At 38.1% G+C, this 19,231-nt stretch overlaps 1 long non-coding RNA gene across 1 annotated transcript; it reads right to left on the bottom strand.

The window, feature by feature from the left end:
• Positions 1-3,545: 3,545 nt before the first annotated feature.
• Positions 3,546-7,533, bottom strand: LOC108503701. The gene is made up of 4 exons (XR_001876932.1): positions 7,476-7,533; positions 6,561-6,703; positions 4,482-5,165; positions 3,546-3,973 (listed from the first exon to the last, which is right to left on the bottom strand). It is a non-coding gene; the product is annotated as an uncharacterized LOC108503701 (long non-coding RNA).
• Positions 7,534-19,231: the final 11,698 nt, after the last annotated feature.

Here is a 19,231-nt window from a genome sequence, read left to right as displayed (position 1 = left end):
CCCATGGAAATTAATCTGATATTTAGAGGATCCCAGTGAGAAGGATCAAGTTCATTATCCCATGCCCTCCCATTTCAGGAAGAACCAGCATGGAAAAGAGGTCATTGCAGAGGAGTGAATCATGACTTATGCCCCTCGATATCCTGTTTTAGTGATGGTGTAGAGGTACAGATGGATAGAGCTTTTGAGTGCCTGAAAGAATTATGTAATATATAACTGTGGTTCTATTTACTGTAATTAAAGGAATTTGATGTTGCAGGGTTAGACGGTTCCTTTCTGGGTTTAGTATGTGATACAATATATAATATTGAAACTATCATAAATGCAGATACTTCAATTCATAACTAATAATCAGTAAAACTCTACTTCTACGCATACATTATTTACTGAACCGTATTTATACAGTTAATTAATGTTTAAATACACTGCATAACAATTTCAGATACTTTGAATAGCATATGTTACATCCATTCTCCCTTTACACTCAGCGGAATCCCTTCCCTTTCCTATTAAACATCACTGTTCAGCAACTAAAGTAATGTCCAGACTGGTCCAGCTAAGGTCTATAGTCATATAGATAATAGCAACAATTGCTGGTTTAAATAACTATTTTAATTATAAAATTTTTAACTAACATTTTCTCTAAGAAATACTGAATACAGAGTTTGAAAGTCTGAGATTAAAAGATAATGTATTTTTTTAATTAATTTTTTTTTATAGGTCAGCAGGTTTCAGGCAAGTTGGCGGTTTCAGTCACCCAGTTTCTCAAGATGATGAAGGTCCTGAGGAATAAATGTAAATCTGCTAGACTGTTCTGGTTTTGACTCGTGTAGAGTTACTTTTTTCCACAGTAGCTGGTATGGGGCTGTGATTTGGATTTTTAATGAAAACAGGGTTGATAACATAGAGATGTTATTGTTATTGCTGAGCAGGTCTTGTACAGCATCAAGGCCTTTTCTGCTCCTCATGCTAACAGCGAAGGGACTGGGAGTGCACGAGGAGTTGGGAGAGGACACAGCCAGGACTGCTGACCCCTACTGACCATAGGGATACTCCATACCATATGGCATCATGCTCAGCATGTTGAGCTGGGGGAGGAAGAAGGGGATATTTGAAATTACGGTATTTGTCTTCCCAAGTCATTGTCACATGTGATGGACCCTGTTTTCCTGGGGATGGCTGAACACCAACCTGCCCAGGGGAAGGGGTGAATGAATTCCTTGTTTTGCTTTGCTTGCATGTGTGGCTTTTTCTTTAACTATTAAATTATTTTTATGTCAACCCTTGAGTTTTCTCTTTTTTATCCTTTTGATTTTCTCCCCTATCCCACTGGTGGAGAAGTGAGCAAGTGCTACGTGGTAGCTGATTGGGGTTAAACCACTGCATAAACTCACTTCAAAACAAGCAGATATAGTTCATCAGGGCATTTAGGCTCCTTTTCTGCTAAAGATTGAGGATCTTTGGTTGCAAGTCCATCTTCAGAGGAAAGTTCATCTTACTTTTTTTCAGTCAAGAAATCTATCATATCCATCAATCTATTAAAATATCAGCAGATTTTTCTATTGGAGCCAATAGAGTATTCACAATTTCCCCCTCCCCCTCGCCCCCCACTCCCCTGACTGGTTTATTCTCTTTGGCTAAGTCTGTACTTAAATTTTTATTCATAGAAGTAGCTGTCCTTCAAGAGCACATGAAATGGGCATGTATACATAATGAGAGGCACTGTAGATTTTTTATTTATTTGAACATTTATTCATTTCTCTGTTCATTCACTTTATTTGTTCATGATGTTATTCTTATGATTTCTACACTCATCCTGAATAATGTGGTCACAGAAAACTGCAGTTTAACGAAAGTATGCCAACATTTAAGCATATGAGTTGTCACTTTGAAGTCATGTATCAGGGGTCAGAGGGAACAATTTGGAAGCTAAATTATGAGCCAAATAAACTCTAATAAATTTTTCACATAACAGTCCCAACAGATTCATCAGCCAGTATTATTTAAAATAGCAGCACATATCTTAACATACTCGATATATTGTACAAGGAATGGAAGCACAGAAATTTTTGTGCTACAAAAAAGAATGTATCCTACTATCATAACCACATATTTGATGTACCTTCTCCATGACAAAATTATACAAGACAGTGGACCAGTAAATTACAATATTCAGATGCCTGCTGTGTTTCAGCTAGTTGAACACACCTTTGCTCACTCTACTAATCAGATGTTAAGCCCTTTAAATTGTGTTCTAGAGAAACACTTCTAAGACATAATTTGTCTAATTATCTACTGCTTTTCTACAGGAGATGAGAGACAGCTCAAACCACAAGGCAGTATAAGTGGTCTCGAGGAGAGTTTTACCACTGGTAGAGTTTGCTTGAAATGACTGAGTAGATGTTTCAGGCAACCCTTTTGTGACAGGACAGTAAAAAGTTGACGTGACATGTTTGATATAATTTCCTTTGGCAAATAATAGAAACCCTTTGAAAATGAAATAATTTCCACTTTCAAAACCAATCTGTTCAGAAGCTCTCTGTCCTTGAAGACAAGAGTCTTAAGAATTCACCATCTGGGCTGAATTCGTTGTATTCGTAGGGAATAATTCAGGCCATTTACATTAGTCATCTGCTACAGGAAAATATCCACGTATTATAATAGATATATATATATTCTACCAGTGACCCATGTAAGTTAGGTGCAGTCCTATCATGGAGGTAGGCATCAAGATTGAGTTCTGAAGGGCATTCCAGCATTAAGGGAAGATGTTTTAGGGTGAGAGAGTGTTAAGGCTTAAATGAATGCAAGCATACAATGATGAGGAGCCAAATCCAGCAGCAGTTAATTTCCCAAGCAGAGACAGTTCAATGGGGACAGAGACAGCTGCTAATATTTTTCTATTATTATTAATTATATTTTTAAAGAAACAAGAAACTGATTATTTGCAACCAAACACAGCTCTTGGTTAATCCTTTTTTTTTTTTTTTTAACTCTCCAAATTAACCTAAGAGCTTTTTTGTCAATCTGGGCAAATCTGGAAGAGATTTAGAAACAAATTCAGAGAATCTTTGATTATGATTTTCTGTATATGATTTAGTACTCTGCCTTCCTGTGCAAAATCAAATTAAAATAACTTTTACTTAATTTCAATATATCACAGCATCTTGGGAAGATATATACTTCTTGTGTCCATCAGAAACTTCTTGATGATGTGTGCAGCAACATCTCATGTCTCCCAAGTTGTTATGAATCAGGCAATATTCCTGGTGTGCTAACCAACAGTGAGAGATGATAATTCTGTTCATGTATTAGGGATTAATCTTCTACTGCAGTAAGGAATGTATCTAAAATGTACAAGATTCACCACACACACCAGCCTAGCACTTGTTAGAGTATACACACAGATGGCCAGCCTTGCCATGGAGCTACACTAGCAAAATAATAACACAAGAAATAATAACATACTACAAAGAGCTATAAGGGGGGAACACATACATAGAAATCTAATTCTGATATGGCTACATTAACAAGATAGCAACATAAGAAGTAGCAGAAATGAGAACTGATTGATAACAAAAAGGGGTCACTAACTTAAAGGAATTGCTGATGGAGCTAGAAATTACCAGTGCAAACATATCACAAACACTGAAGAGGTATAAAGGAGCAAAATTAGGGACAACAGGAAAAAGTAAGTAGGAACAGCCTGTTTATTTGGGAGTGGATGAGGGTGGTAAAAGGAAAAAATTGAGAAGTTAAAAAGGGAGAAAAAAGGAATGTAAACAGAAGTGTATCATTTAACTAGCTGTTTAGGGATATCTGTTGGGCAGTCTTCTGTTGATCCCTCTTGGAGAAGGAAAATAAATCTATTATTGATCTGATGATATGTGTGTCTGATGTTTTTCTGGGGTAAGTGGGGATACTTGAGGTGTTTTTTCTAAAACTGGTGAGGGAATAAATGAAGGAGATGTACCTTCTGGATCCCTTTCCCCACCCACAGCGTGGGGGAGCCCAGTTCTAGTTCCATCTCCATCTGATGAACCATTCCGACGTCTTGAGGGACAGGGAAAGGGAACTCCATCGACAGGGTTTTTCAGGCCCCGAGCCTGGAGGGGAGAGGTGCCCTCCCCTCCCCCCACCCACGTGGTCCCATGGCAGGCACAGAGACAGCACAGCGGCGTGGAGAGGAGGCAAGAGAGAGTTTATTGCCGGGGATGTTACATTTATAGGGTTTAGGAGGATTCACAGAGTAACCAATTAGAAGTCTCAAGGGGCTTACAGGAACACCCAATCACAGGATGGGGTTAACAAGGTCCAATGGGAAACACCTCAGGACACCTTTCCCAGGACATTCCTGCATGGGAGATAACCTGTCGTGGGGGGTGTTGGGAAGAAGAAACACATTTTTGCAAAGAGACCACAAAACGCCATTTTAAGACATGTTTAAACAAGTTTCTCATCAGATTTAGTGCTACATGTACCAATTCTAATAGCTGTGGTATTGAACTTTTAGCAGAATTCATATTCAGTTGAGCATCTAAGCTCACAATAGCCAGCAAGCTAAAAAAGCCATTTCTAAATACTGAGAAACAGTCTCTTATGCTAAGCCAAATTCAGTATTCAGTATTCAGTATGGTTGTTAGCTGCCAAAACCACTTGTCACTTACCCATATTAGCATGGAAGTAGTGATGCCACATATTTACTTAACCCTGTAATGGTTATATGGGAGGGGAAAACCCAGAGGAGACTCAGATTCAGTTCTGTTCCTTACCTGAATTAGACCCACATCTCCCTCAGCACAATAAGAAATTATATCATGTGGAAGTCTCCTGATCTCTTCCGGTATATTTTAGATAAAATACTTATATAATTATTGGATCAGAATTAATGTTTCAAGTCATCTATTTATGCTTAGAGTTACTCATATAGCTCACCAGGGTTATACGGAAATTTGGAGTATATGAAATCTGAACGTGCAAGCTTCATAGTCAGAACTCAAGTATCTGTGTGGTTTTTGTATGCGCTAAAGTTCCAGTTGTTATGTCAAAGGTCCCAAATATCTTGTCCTGAGTACAGGTAACTTTTGGGTTGGGTTCATAATTTTTTGGAATCTGCAGGAATTTTATGCCTTGCTGATAACAGCTGAACGTCTCACAGCCATTTTCTGAAACAGAAGACAACACACAACACAGAATTTTCTGTACAATACAGAAGCTTAGCACATGCTGTTTACAGTTTTACACAACCTTCAGTATCATAAGGCCCCAGCGAATGATGCATGCTTTAGAAGCTCTGAGAATTTCTACAACTTTGTGGTTTTAAGTGGTCTGTGATTGTCCTGCTGTGAAATTACAGAAACAGCATACTTTGTAGCAAGCTCCATTTTAAGTTTTTCCCCTTCCACTTGTAAAGGGAACCAAATAACACTTCATTTATTGTCTACTGAATTAAACAGTCATAGAATTACTATAGTGTTCCCAGTGACTTCCATGTTACTGTCTACAAGCTGATAAAACTGAAATCTTCTCATAATGTCCTGCTGGGAGAGAGGGTTGGGGTTTGTGTTGATCTGAGCATTTTCTATACCTCCTATACTTTCTTGCTTGCTTTTTGTTCAACCAACAATCTTTTGTGCTGCATGACCACTTCCTATAAGAAAAGCAGAAAATCTAATTTTAAGTGTTCACTTAAATGTGGGAATGATAGACTCAATAAAATAGACCTGCTCAGATATTTCAGTGTACTGTACAGGCCTTGATGTTAAACCCTTATGTCTCATCTCAGACATTTACTTTAGTCAAGTTATTGGCAGTTTTGCCAATAAAATTTTTTTCAACAAAATGTTGAGATTTATCTTGACATTAGAAAACAGAAAATGTGCTTGCAGACCTACAGCACGTGTGCCATGTAGAGAGGTTGAGACATCATACTCTGACAAAGAGAAGGTTAAGGAGCAACCTAATACTAGCCTACAACTTTCTGAAGCAGATACAAAATTGTAGAGACAAACTCCTCAGCTGTGGCAAATGGCACAAGAGGCAATAGTCAGGTTGGACATCAGAATAAACAGTAACAGGTTGCCCATGAATGATGTGGATGTACTAGGAAGTTTCCAAGACTTGGCTAGACAAACCCATGGCTGACATAACTCAGTGCTGGGGATAGTAAGGCTCTGACGGGGTGGCTGGACAAGCGTCCCTCTGATGTTCCTTCCAAACAACATTTCTCTGACTCTGTGATGCAATTCTGTCATTCTCCCTTCTTAAGTCAGTGGAAATGCATGTGCAAAAGTTTTGTGGGTTTTTTTCCTAAAAGTCGGTAACTATGCTAATTGTTAAAATAGTTTAGCAGAACTATATATTTTTTCTGCAAAAAGTAAGCATGAAAGTAAGATGAAGGGCAACAAGGACTCTTGTACAATAAAGCTGTACAATAAAAAGTACTGCTGCAGACAGAGAGAACACTGCAACGAAAACGTGTTCTGAGTGTCCCTCCTTTTTTGCATCCACTTCCCCCAACCATATAATGTAATATTTTACTGTTAGCATAGAGGAACTACCTGCAACTATGCATCCAGGGGTAGCCCAGTGCTTAATGGTCAGTCACTGAGTCCACACTGCCACAAGCAGTCTGTGGGCTGTACAGAGAAGGTGTGCATATGGTGCAGTGTTCTTCAGATTCATAGGAAGAATGAAATGAATCCTATGGGAATAAATCAAGTTGAAATTCACCAAGACAGCAAAAATCATTAGCCTAAATAATTAATTTTTCCTTGGACAAAATGTAGCATCAGTGCAATGTAGTTTGTGCATTAAACATTCCTTGGGATAGTGATTTTACAGGCATGATTTATGGGATCAGTAAGCAAAGGTTACCTGCTATGCTTGTAAATCTTTACATTGGATTGATAGTTTACGAAAATAGCTTTAAAAGTAAATAAGGGCGTACTTCATGATTCCCTTAGGGATATGTATGGACTTGCTGAAGAGAAGACACCTCCAAGAGACCTTTCAGAGCTTTAGCAAGGAAAAGCTTTTGGATTCAAGTAGAGTTCTTCGGTGGATAAATATATATCTACTGCTCTAAATATGCATCTCTTCATGAGATGCATATGAGTACTGAATAATGAATTCTGCCCAAGCCTCGAGCTTTGTTGGACTTTTCCCTAAATATTTCTGATGAATGGGTAATGCTGCACTAAAGACATAGATTAGAAACTGACTGATCCCCTTCACAATAGTGACCTCAATTTTGTAGATGCTAAGAATCACAAACCAATCAAGCAGTCTCCTTCTTTTCATTAGAGACAAGCATTTATTTTACTTCTGATTTGTATTTATTTCTTCCCTGGGATCTTTTTAGATTATAACACCAAATAAAACAATTTTCCCTAAGGTATATTGTGATTTCTCAGCTTCTGAAGCGAGAAAGGTGTAGAGGAGGCTATGGTATGAGTTAATTTATTTACAAGTACCTGTTTCTACTGATTAATGTTTGTCTGAACCAGAAGGAGCTGGCTTTCAAGTTTAGTCATTAAAAATGTGAAAGCAATTTTGCTAACACAAACTTTTCTTTCTCAGGCATGTCACAGCTATTTCAAACTGTGAAAAAAAAAAAAAGGAGAAAAATAGAAATTAGAAAACTGTCCATTTTTCTGTCCTTAAACCTAAACCCTGCTGTTGACCAGCCATATGGACAGACATCTCAGGTCTTGATATTCCTACAATCCACCCACTGATATTTGCCAATGATCCAAGTCTGCTATAGTGCAACTCAGAGTAAAATCCAATCTTTTTTTGCACTAGTTTCCCATCCTGAGCACTAGAATGGTGTTTAGTATCATTCTTGGAGGGAAGAGTAATTCCCCTTACTGCAGGAACTTGTGGATGAAATCACAGAATCACAGAATCATAGAAATTGTACATTCTGCACTAGCGTGGAGGACAGCCTACTCGATCAATGCTCCCCATGCTCCCCATTTAAAATTACAAGTTGGATTGACAGACATTATAGATGGTATGGCTTGACCAGAGTTACTCAAATACACTGATTTACATATAATGAGAATGCAGCTGTAAGAACATACGGTGAGGGAGGCATTGCTACCATACACTTCTGTTGTAAATGTATATCGCACAATAAAATATAAGTGTATAATGAACAATACGAAATGATCTGATATCTGGGGGCCCAGCCTGGCCATGGTTGTCCTTCCAGGACTCCCTGAACTGACTCTGTTTCTACTCCTGTAAAACCAATCCATTTAACAATAGCTGGGACTGTGGTGCCTAAATGGTTTCCCAGTGCCACTCACCAGAGGTGAGAAGGAGAAGAGATGGGTGATGCCCACCATGCTTCCTTGCTTCAGGATCTACTACTGGCACATCACTCCCCAGGATAATGCAGGACCCTGTGAAGAACTTCTTTTTGGGGGAGATTAAGATACAGGGAAGGGGATCAGTGAACCTAAGATGGACAGTGGATAGGAGCAGTGTAGTGACAGAGCAGGAAGATAAAGGACTGCGGAAGAAGAGAGGGAGTGGCAAAAAAAAATTATTCCATTTCTTATGCATCGAGCAATTTTCGACTCTAGGGTGCCCACCTCCCCATTAGTTCACCTGAATGTCTAGATCCAATCAGCCAAGGTACAAAACTTTGGCTTAGATGGTTGTGGAAATTCAGTGTTGTGAGAAAGAACTGTGAGGAAGTGTGTAGCAGAATCATAAGGAAAAATACAGAAACACAACATTCTAAGGGGAAACACAAGGAGTTGGAGGACAGCAACTGGAGACTGAGAAAGACCATCCAGCAAAAGCTCTTTGGGTGTCTCCTTGGCATTGCCTAGCGGCTCACTGAAGCCCTTAGACATCTCTTACATCCATTAGACAGTGAAGTGATTGCTTTATACATTGAAACCAGACATATTTCGATCACAGCATCTCCTTGTGCATGCCTAATTGTGTCTGAACAGCATGACAGGGTTACAAGAGCATCATAAGTCATCACAAGTAGAAAAATCCTAAGGACTGGTCCCAGCCTATCCACCAACCAGACTGATTAGCGAGAGATAAAAAGAGAGACAAATCTCCCTTTGTTCCTTGTGCACTTTTCCAAAAGTTTTAATAATATTGGGATATGTGCTGATATCTATTATATTCCACTTGATATACAGTTTATGAACAGTTGAAATGGTATCCACCATCACTATCAGGAACTTATATGTTCTCAGTTTTCATGGTGAACAATAACAGCTCTACCCTAACACCAGTGAATCTAGTGAAAGGATTTCTATTGACTTGAATGGAGGCTGGAGCAGTATCCAAATGAGGTAGAAAATTATTTTCTCTGTTTAATGTTTATTAGAAATTAATCTAAAGAACAGTTGACTTTAAAAGAAAATAATGAAAATAGTTCATTCAGTCTAATTTCCCTGATGATATAGAAATATTTGTCTAGGATCAGACTAATTAGTATGAAAGAAACATTTGGATAGACTGAAAATCTTATTTTTCCTTTTCCTTGCTATTTGATTTCAGTTCAAATTTCTTAATAATGGAATGCAACTTTATAAAACGCCCACTGCATGCAAAAAGGGATAAGCAAAATAATACAAGCATTTCTGTGATGAAGGCATTGACCCAGTTCTTTGTGTTTGTATTCAAAAGTATAAAGAATAGTGCAATTTCCTCTTCTCCATACTTCTAACTAACACAAAGCTATGCAATGCTTTTTCAGTGATCCAAGCTAACTGAAATCTGAGACATGGTAGCTTAAGTTAGCTTTGAACTCCTGAAATTGGAAACAGCCTACTCCTGTAATTTGATTCTTTCTGGACATCTTATCTACTTGTGCCTATGCCTACACCAAATTTGCTATTTACTAGTGATTTATTTGTAAATCTGGTCCACTTAAGCACATCCTAGGACATAATGAGGTAAAACAGAAAAATATCATCTAGTTCTCCAAAAGTTTTATGAATGTTGAGTCCAAACTTTCCCTGAAATTTCCAACACTTAGGTTGTATTTCTGTTCATTCAGATGGAATGGGAATTTGTATCTCTGTTTTGAACAAATACCATCAAAAAGATCACTTGTGCAACTATTTGCTAAAATGGAATACACCCTATCAAGGACAAAGTACTTACCATAAATAGTCAGTAATAAACAGAATATCAAGAGCATGTGATGGATTAACTATTGTAAAGAATTACTGCTGACCATGCACATTGTCTTGTCACACTGGACTGCAGGATATATATATTAATGGAGTTTACTGCAAAAACATTTCTGGATCTCATTGGACTGATTACTACCTACAGAAATAGACTGAACAACAGAGTTACAGATATTTGATTATTTAAAACACTACAGACTATTTATAAAATGAAGCCCTTCATTGAACTAGCTCACAAGTAGGTTTAGATCTGGCACAAATACCTCTACTGCTCTCAGCTGCCTCACACAGGATGCATTCCTCATGTCAATAAACTGTGTAATTATTTCCCAATGCTGCTGTAGTTTATGCCTCCCATATTTTAAAACCAAGACTCCTAAGCAAGGAATGGGAGTGGTCACATTTGTTCATACCTATAGTGGCCTTGGGACATCTATGTTTTCCACTCTTCAGCTTGCTCCCTGAAGGTTTTAATGAGGATCATCAAAGGAAGAGAGACAGACACTCTGCCTGAGATCTTTAATTTTTTCCCCTCCCCACACTAGGAAGTTGTGATCACTGGGAAGAAGTGAGGTGTACAGTGACAGGGAAAAATCAGGGAAAAGGCAGAGGAGGAGAAGAACATGGCAAGCAGTAGAGCATCTTGCTGGCTGGAGGCTGCCTGCCTGGCTCCACTAGATTATATCATTCACATAGTCCATCATTGGTCATTAGGGCCATCCCATCTGATATGAAGTCCACTGGGTTTAAAGACTGAAGACATGCATATGGGGGGATCTTGTGTCCCAATTAAAAGAAAACTTACTAATTTGGGAAAGGACTATTTTGTGACTTGCCTTTAGGCTCCATCATCTGAGTGTCTGTTAGTTTTTAAGGAATTAAGCTTTCCTCGCAGCATCTTTATGAATTGTGAAAGTATCATTATCTTCACTGAGAAGTCTCAGGGCCAGATGCTGAAAGACGCCTGCATCTAAAGCAATATGGGACATGTCACTAAGCCCCTTTAGGATTCAAAGCCCAAGTTATTGCCCAAGTTGTCTGATAGGAAATCCAGCAAAGTGCCCGAGCTGAATTCATGTGGACCAAGTTTCAATCCAGTGTATTAACCACAATTCCTTTTTTTAACAGGCAAAACCTTATCCCCTTAACTCCTTGAGCTGCTTGAAAAATTTTGGTAAACACTTGTAAACAATTTATGCACCAACTGATGCTTTTAGCTTCACATTGTCTGGTTCATTCACATCTGAATGCAGGACATTGCATGCATAGGGATTTGTAGGCACCAAGGATATTATAACTGTTGCCATGTATTGTATTTGCATTTCTACTTTCCTTAAATGTGCAACACTGTTTTGTTAAGCAATCAGAATGCAAATACCCCTGGCACAGCTAGAAAACATTCAAGTGCCCAAGTACACAAACTATGCAATAAAGTACACAAAGCCCAACAAGATCATTAGTACCATACTGCAGTGATTACAGAGTAAAGTGCCTTCTGTGGTGCACTAGTTAGGCTATACAGAGGGAAAGCTTTGCAGTGTTTTAATGCAATGATATTTTTAATGCAATTGTGTGCTGCTACAGCAGTCATATTTCACCAGCATAAGCTGCTTTGGGAAAGAGACATTATTCGCTGCTTGTACATTGCCTAGGTATCATTCTTGATTAGCCATTAGGCACTGCATAGCAATGATGAGGATGATGATAATAATTATAAGAATTATGGTCTTTTGTCAGATGAAAGCCCCACCTAGCTCTGTGTTTGTTTTCTGATAGTGGTTAGAATTGCATTTTTAAGCAAAAAACATGAGGAACCAGGCATGTATAGAGTGACTCTTTCCCTGGTATGGCTTTTGAGTTTCCAGCAATGAGCGGTAAGGATGTAAAATCTGGAACTAGACTGTAGAGGTCCTCCAGCAGTTTGTTTTGCACCATGGTCTCCCTTGTAACTTAATGACTCAAAATCAGATAACTAGCAGTCTATCATTAGTGAACCTACCTTCAGCATCCCTGCCAGTACATACATACATACACACACACACATGCACAGAAAGAACAAACATACACTGTCCAGTATATGCCACCTACCATTAAAGGAAGATGTAGATCTTCAGTATAGTTGTCTGAAAGATCTACCGAGAGAAAAGTTAAAGTTTTAAAGGAAAAGTCACCCTATCATATCACGGTGTAAAAAACTAAGTCAAACCTTCTTTGAGACAGGGGATGGACTAAATGGTCTCCCAGTGTTCTTTCCTGCAGTGATTTTTTCATGAATCTGTGATTATTCAGCTGCTATAACAGTTAGAAAGTTTTAATTGGTCTGAAATAGGAAAATGCCTTTCATTCTGCTTGATCATGTAACACACGCAATATTTCATCTGGTGGAACCAGACGAAGGACCTGTAAGAACTGTGGTCACATGGGGACCATAGCTCTTCAGTAAGCCACAGTCATAGCCTAGGAGCTGAACATACATCTCCTGGCCAAGAGCAGCAGGGAGAGAGACATGATTTATCTTAGCAAAAACATCTCTACATTATTCACCGAACAAAGGTTGTGGGTCCAGTGGACACTTATGTGCAGATTCCTGCTGCACTTCAGGGTATTCTTAGCCACTAACCTTAGCAACTGATCTGAGCCTCCTCCTTTGCAGCAGGACCCAACTAATAATCAGACTGGTGTGCTGGAAAGAGAGAATGTAAGCATATAGGCAGGGGTGGCTGTGAAGCAAATTGCAAAGTGCTCCATTAAACATGTCACCTCTGCCCTCAGAAATTCACATCTCCAGAGTGATTTTCTCTTTTGACAAGTGGTCCTCTTTATAAGGCAGGAAGCATTAGGTGTGCTCATATCTCAGTCAAAGGGTTTCCTATGCAGTGCCAACAGTTATTCAGCAGTACTCATTATGCAGGTGAGATATATCGCAGTGCTGCTACTCTGCAACACTCTGCAGATCTCTATGCACCATGTGCACAATGTCTGAAATATAAGCAAATTTATGCTGCACTCATCCTTTTTGTGGTTATTAGTGTCACTTAGTATCATCTTCCTTCAACAAATTGACTCACTAAGCAAAATGCACAAGTGCACTTTAAAGTGGATCACATTGTCACGCCTACTTCTTCTGAAGAGCCAAGTGTCATTACTACTTTTCACAAGGAATAACTGCCTAAACTGTTTCACATTCTGCAGTGCATCAACACTGCTCTTCCTCCATTCAGTTTGCAATTCAGAAGAGCAATGGAACAGTAATGCATGACTATCATATCGTTCTACAATGGAGAGATAAAATCTAGTGCTCACTTTATGCCTCTTTAAACATTAGGGTATTCTCTTTCTGGAGTCTTTTCATTGAGATATGCAGTGGTATCACTTCTAAGGCCTTGATCATATTTCAGGTGTCAACAAGGTATTTGCATTAAAACTACTACCTTTTACTCACAAAACATATTAGAAGTTTCTCTCTCAAAACTACTGATGAGATAATCCTAACTGCACAGTCAGGTGTAGACCAAAAGGACTAATGATGGCCAAGTGCTGATAGGATTTTATTTCCAAAACATTTTCACATTGTTCACTAGCACTCCTTCTTTCTCTGTGTGCTGTATTTTCTAGAAGGTAAGTGGAGTATCAAAAAAATACAACAAGGGTTCAGACTGTTAAATGGTAAGATTATGACTAAACCCATGAATTTAGAACCAGAAACCAAGAAATCAAATATGAGGAGCAAGAAGAATTTTGGCTAAGCAGCAGAGTGAGAAGAGGTGTTAAAGGTCAAAATTGAGAGCAACCAACAATCTACTAAGCTGAAGAGCAAAGCCAGAGCCCAGTAAAACTCCATATCATACATTTAGAGCTCAGATAACAAGCTGCTAGTGCTTGAGCTAGACAAACTGTGGCCACTCAATGTCCAGGGATGAGGGTTAAACTAACTGGAAAAAACCCAAAGGAATAAAGTTCTAGCCAGGGATTACATTTTGCAACCACACATTGAGAGAGCTTCTTATGCTTGATTGCTACAGCTGTCTCTACCCAGAACTATATGTGGGTCACCAGTCTTCTGGGAGACTGCCTGTGGTAGTCTGGTGGCTTTTTGCACTTGATTGTTTAGGAGTGCTTGTCAAGAGGCTGTCAGGAAAATCACCAAAGTACATAACTGAGCTCAGATCTCAGTGACTTTTGATAGAACTGACCTTTGTGCTTTTGAAAATCTACCCCCTGTTCTCTGCAAAGCAGTGGCTTCCCATGTGGTCTGTTATACTCACAGCTATGAGTGTTTGGTGTTTCTGTGACCTCTTTTCACCCATTATCACTTCACCTAATGTCATAGCAACAGAATGGTAATGATTTTTTGTTTTTTGCAACCGTAATTAAAATGCTACCATAGCAGAGGGTACGTGTTGGCCAAGATCTTTATTATGCAACTGTATGCAGATCTCTGTGAATTGCATCGTTCATCTAGTTCAGTGATGCAGCACCAAGGTCACTGGGCAGTTTTAAGCTAATGTAGAGACCATAAGTCTAATAAATGTGCTTGGTAATCACGGTAAACATATTGTCATTGTCACAGATGTTATTCTTTCAAAATCACTTGGCAAAAAAGTAAAACACAGATGCTGTGCTTGCTTTTACCTCTTCTAAGAATGCACCATCAGGAATATCGAGGAGGTGAGATTGTTTAAGCAGAGAAGTCATGGCCTACAGCTGCAAAATTGGTACTTCTCATAGCACCATTGCAGTTTGCTTAGAATAAACAGGCAAGAGACTAACTGAACATGGAATCAGTGAAAGGCAAATTTTGACAGAGCAGAATTTAAAAAGGAACATATCCATTAGTAATGCCATCACAGGTAGAGATCAATTTCTTATTACAATGATCTAGGCAGGTTGACGTTAATTATGCAGTTAATTTTTGTAGCCATTATGGTGCAGTAACCCATTACTTGCTGATCCAGTAGCCTTTTGTTATCTGACAGAAAATACATTAACCAGTAAATGCATCATGTCACCGGAGCTTCGTCATTACATGCAGTGATTCTCCATAGAGCTTATCAGATGCTGCAATTGCTAATTTATTTGAAAGGATATGCATCATCTCCCAGGCTGATATTATGCTGTTATTATGCCCTCAAAAATAACATAAACTTGCTGGAGCTCCAGTGTCTTGCAACTTGTCATATATATGCTTTTTTTCACGTATGCATATGTCTATCATATATATGTACATCCTTAGCTACCAGGCATGAAAACAGGATGACCATGAAATATGCTCTTGACAATAAGGGAATAAAAAGGAAATTTAAAACAGGTACAATTTCTTGAATTCTTCTATCATTTATACCTATTATTGATAGAAATAAAGATGAGTAATTCAACATTACTGTAAAATTCCCCTTAAGATAATTCAGTGAACAGAAAATGCCAACATGTGAAGATGTCTGTTTAGCAAGGAGCTGAAAAAAACATGGTGGCAAGAAAGGTCTAAGTCAAGACACAGATCTGTCATGTCTCATACGCAAATGACATAAACAGCGTAGTCATGAAATGAGGTCACTGTTTTGTATATAAACCTTCTGTGTCTTCTAAGCCAAGAAAAGCAGGAAAATATTACCCTTTGCTAATGCTTTTTCACCAGGAAATGCAGCATGTGTCCAATTCAATGTGTCAGCAGCTTTCAGTCCTCAATTCAGCTTACCGTCCTCAATTCAGCTTACCGACAGTTAAACCATTCAAGGTCTGTATCATAACCTATTAGAGATGATGTGACAAGATGATTTTTGATAAATAGTGGAACCTTGGTACTACAGAAGTGGCCCTTGACGTGCCAAGGAGACCAGGTCTCTTGAAGTAACCTGATGTTTTGTAAGCAGCTGCTAGTCAGATACAGCAATTTTATTGTCCTTCCATACTCAGCTACATGCTAAGGTCTCCTCTCATTCAGAATATGTTCACTTTCATACCCTCCTGCATTTAGTTCCAATGGAAAGCAAAATGTTTATCTTACACCAGAATTCTGCAAGCTTCTTTCTGAGGGTGACCTGGAATACATCTGGCACACGAGAAGTGCAGTGGAAGACAGGCAAACACTTTGTCTCCTACACCTCCGCCATACTGCCTGTGTCCAACACTGATATCACCATTTGAATTAACAGAAAGGACCTAAGTAAGTGCCCATATTTGTGTGTGAATGCACATTCAGAACTGAACTTTCTTGTGCATGCTACAAAGAACAAGAAACCAAAGACAGATTAGAAACATTGTGATTTTTTTTAACTCTTTGGGGTGGGAAGCATGAATTAAAAATCAGTATGTGACTCGCTACTATTTTGTAATCTTCTCCTTGGCAAGTTGAAAGTAACAGTTTGCCAGGCTTGTATTTAAAATTTCACGGAATGATGTGGGGAAGTTAAATATGATGGCTGAGGCAAGAGAAAATACAGGAAAGATAGATGGTGTTGGGAAAGCTTGTCCAGAGTCAGAACAAGAGTTTATTAGCAAATATTATTTTGATCTAAGATCTGTTTAAACCATTTATTTTTGATGAAGTACCAGTTTGTGATAGTGGCCATAATATTTTTAGATTCAGGAAGCACACACAGGAATAACAGGGCCAAAAGCATCACCATGGCTGTGCTAACCTTCAGAAAGAAGAGCTAGGAAAAATGAGAAATCTTATTTCAAAGAAGTAGAAGAAGGACACCTAAGAGAGGTAAACCCTATCAGTCAGCATAGAGACCCCTGCAGGACACCATACTGGGAGCACAGCACCAGCATGATTTCCACTCACTGGAAATCCCTTGGGAACAGGTAAAAGGAAATCCTCACAGCTAAACAAAGTAAAGCAAGGGAAGTTACCAGAGTTAAGAAGTTAGCACTCAAAATGATGAAGATATGTCTCGGTGAAGAAAAGAAAAAAGTTACAAATTCTGAGAGAATAAACATAAAACTATAATTAGGCTACCATTTGCTTTGTAAATGCTGTGGCAAAATTTCAAGGCGTTCATTTTCCCCATAAGTAATTTGTCTTGTCTATGACAAGTCAAAAGACAAATTAGTGGCTTAATTCACTGTTTTCCCTGTCATTCATATCATGCAGATCAGGATGAGAATGAAGTGCTGCAGAATCGAGCCATTTTATACTTGTTTTAGTCAGTATGAATGATAATAGGAAATGTAGGACAAAAATGGATCTAAACATTTCTAAACCATCTTTTCTGAACTCTACAACAAGTGCAACCATACAAATCTTTCCCCATTGAGACATCAGAATGCCATTAGTGTATGGTAAATCAAACCATCTGATTTTTATATCCATACCCTGGAGTCACTTTATATGTTTATCTGTGCCTCATTACTGGCAAATTTACTCCCTGATACAACAGGGCCAAATCTGTCATGCTCATAAATGCTGATTTTCCAAGTTCATGCACTTCCCACTTACATGCAACTAGATCCTGCCTAGTTATAGCCACAATTTGCTTAAGGGTCATACCTCCAACTTTGCCCCTCTGCGCCTGTTTTTGTAGCCTTGCAGCAAAGAAATGGATAAATGCAGCATTTTTTCCATAAATAAGTTTTGATTTTTTAAGAAATCGGATGAGTATACATTATCTTTTGTTTACTTCTCATGACTTGTACTCTGAACTAGTTCCATTGGAGTTGGACAAAATGAATTCCAGAATGGTTTGCTTTAGAGTTGTTAAAAAAACCAAATATGACAGCAATGGGAAATATTTTTACCAGAGGCTCTTTCAATTCAGAAACAGAATCACTAGCTTGAGGACAAACAGATCATGTAATTTAGCTCTGACCTGAAAAGGATTAGGAACGCAATTAATTTTAGGTATTCTTGAGCAGTTTTGCCATACTAAACTTCTGCATAAGTGCTTGCAGTATCAGAACACTCTGTCTCAGAATCACTGGTCCTCTGTCTAGAGAAAGAAATATTTTGAAAGCAATTCACCAAAGCATTTAAAATAATCTATAAATTGGAGGATAATCAAGATCATAGAAATATACATCAAGAAGAAAGACACCCTTAAACACTAACGAAATAATCTGCTGCCAGTATTGCCTTCACATTTCCATTTATTTCAACTATTTGTTTTTCCTATCTCTGTCTACATCTACCTTCATTTTCTCTACTACTGTGTACTTGATTTTGTTCTTGTTGTGACTGCACACAAATCTCCAATTCCTCTTGATGGCTTGATACTTCTAATATTATATTTTGAAACTTCCTCTTGTGCATTCTGTGCTTCATTGCCATTATCAAAATGTTTGGTTTCTGTAAAACTAAATAGATTTTGGGAGGGGCAGGTAAAATTATGGAGGTTTGTGCTTTCCTTGCTCAAATACAGTTCTGCCTTTCAGAGACTTTTTAGGAGTTGTCTGTACTTTGCGTGGTGCTTTTCTGCAGTTACAGCAGGCAATGGTTTAGTGGCAATTTTAAAATATAACATTACTGTGCATTACAAACAGTACAATGATGTTTTGGACAGCAACACCTCTTAAAAAAAAAACAAAACAACAACAACATGACATTCCCAGTTTCCTCCCTCTGTTGTATCAACTTGTTCTTGGGCAACTCTTCAATATCACAAAGCATGGCCACTCAGTCTTCTGTTATAAAAAAACCCCAAACCCACACATATAAATTCTGGATATTAATTAATAATTATATAAGATGGCAAGCTGCTTTTTTTGAAACAAATAAATACACATTTTTGCTTGATTTACTATGGCCATTAAATATTTACATAATTGCCTTTCAGTTACTCTCTAGCACATGTATTATATTATAAACACTCAGAATTTTTCATTTAATTATAATTTATTTCATATTTTTTCATTTTTACTTCCTTCTCAATACATTTTTTTTCCTTAAGCTGTAAGACTGTTTAAATACTATTATTGAGGCCATCTACCTGTTAACTTGATTTTTTATTTCATTATAAGCCATTAGGAAAAAATCAGTAAGTCACAGAATCTAATTTTGTTAATGGAACTTAATGCAACTCTAGGCAAACTAAAAATAACTTGAATCTAATAAATAA

The sequence above is a fragment of the Lepidothrix coronata genome, unplaced genomic scaffold (genome assembly GCF_001604755.1).
Source record: "Lepidothrix coronata isolate B3197 unplaced genomic scaffold, Lepidothrix_coronata-1.0 Scaffold0, whole genome shotgun sequence".
Classification (NCBI taxonomy): Eukaryota; Metazoa; Chordata; class Aves; order Passeriformes; family Pipridae; genus Lepidothrix; species Lepidothrix coronata.
Note: the sequence above shows the minus strand (reverse complement) of the source record. Positions and strands in the feature narration are given on the sequence as shown.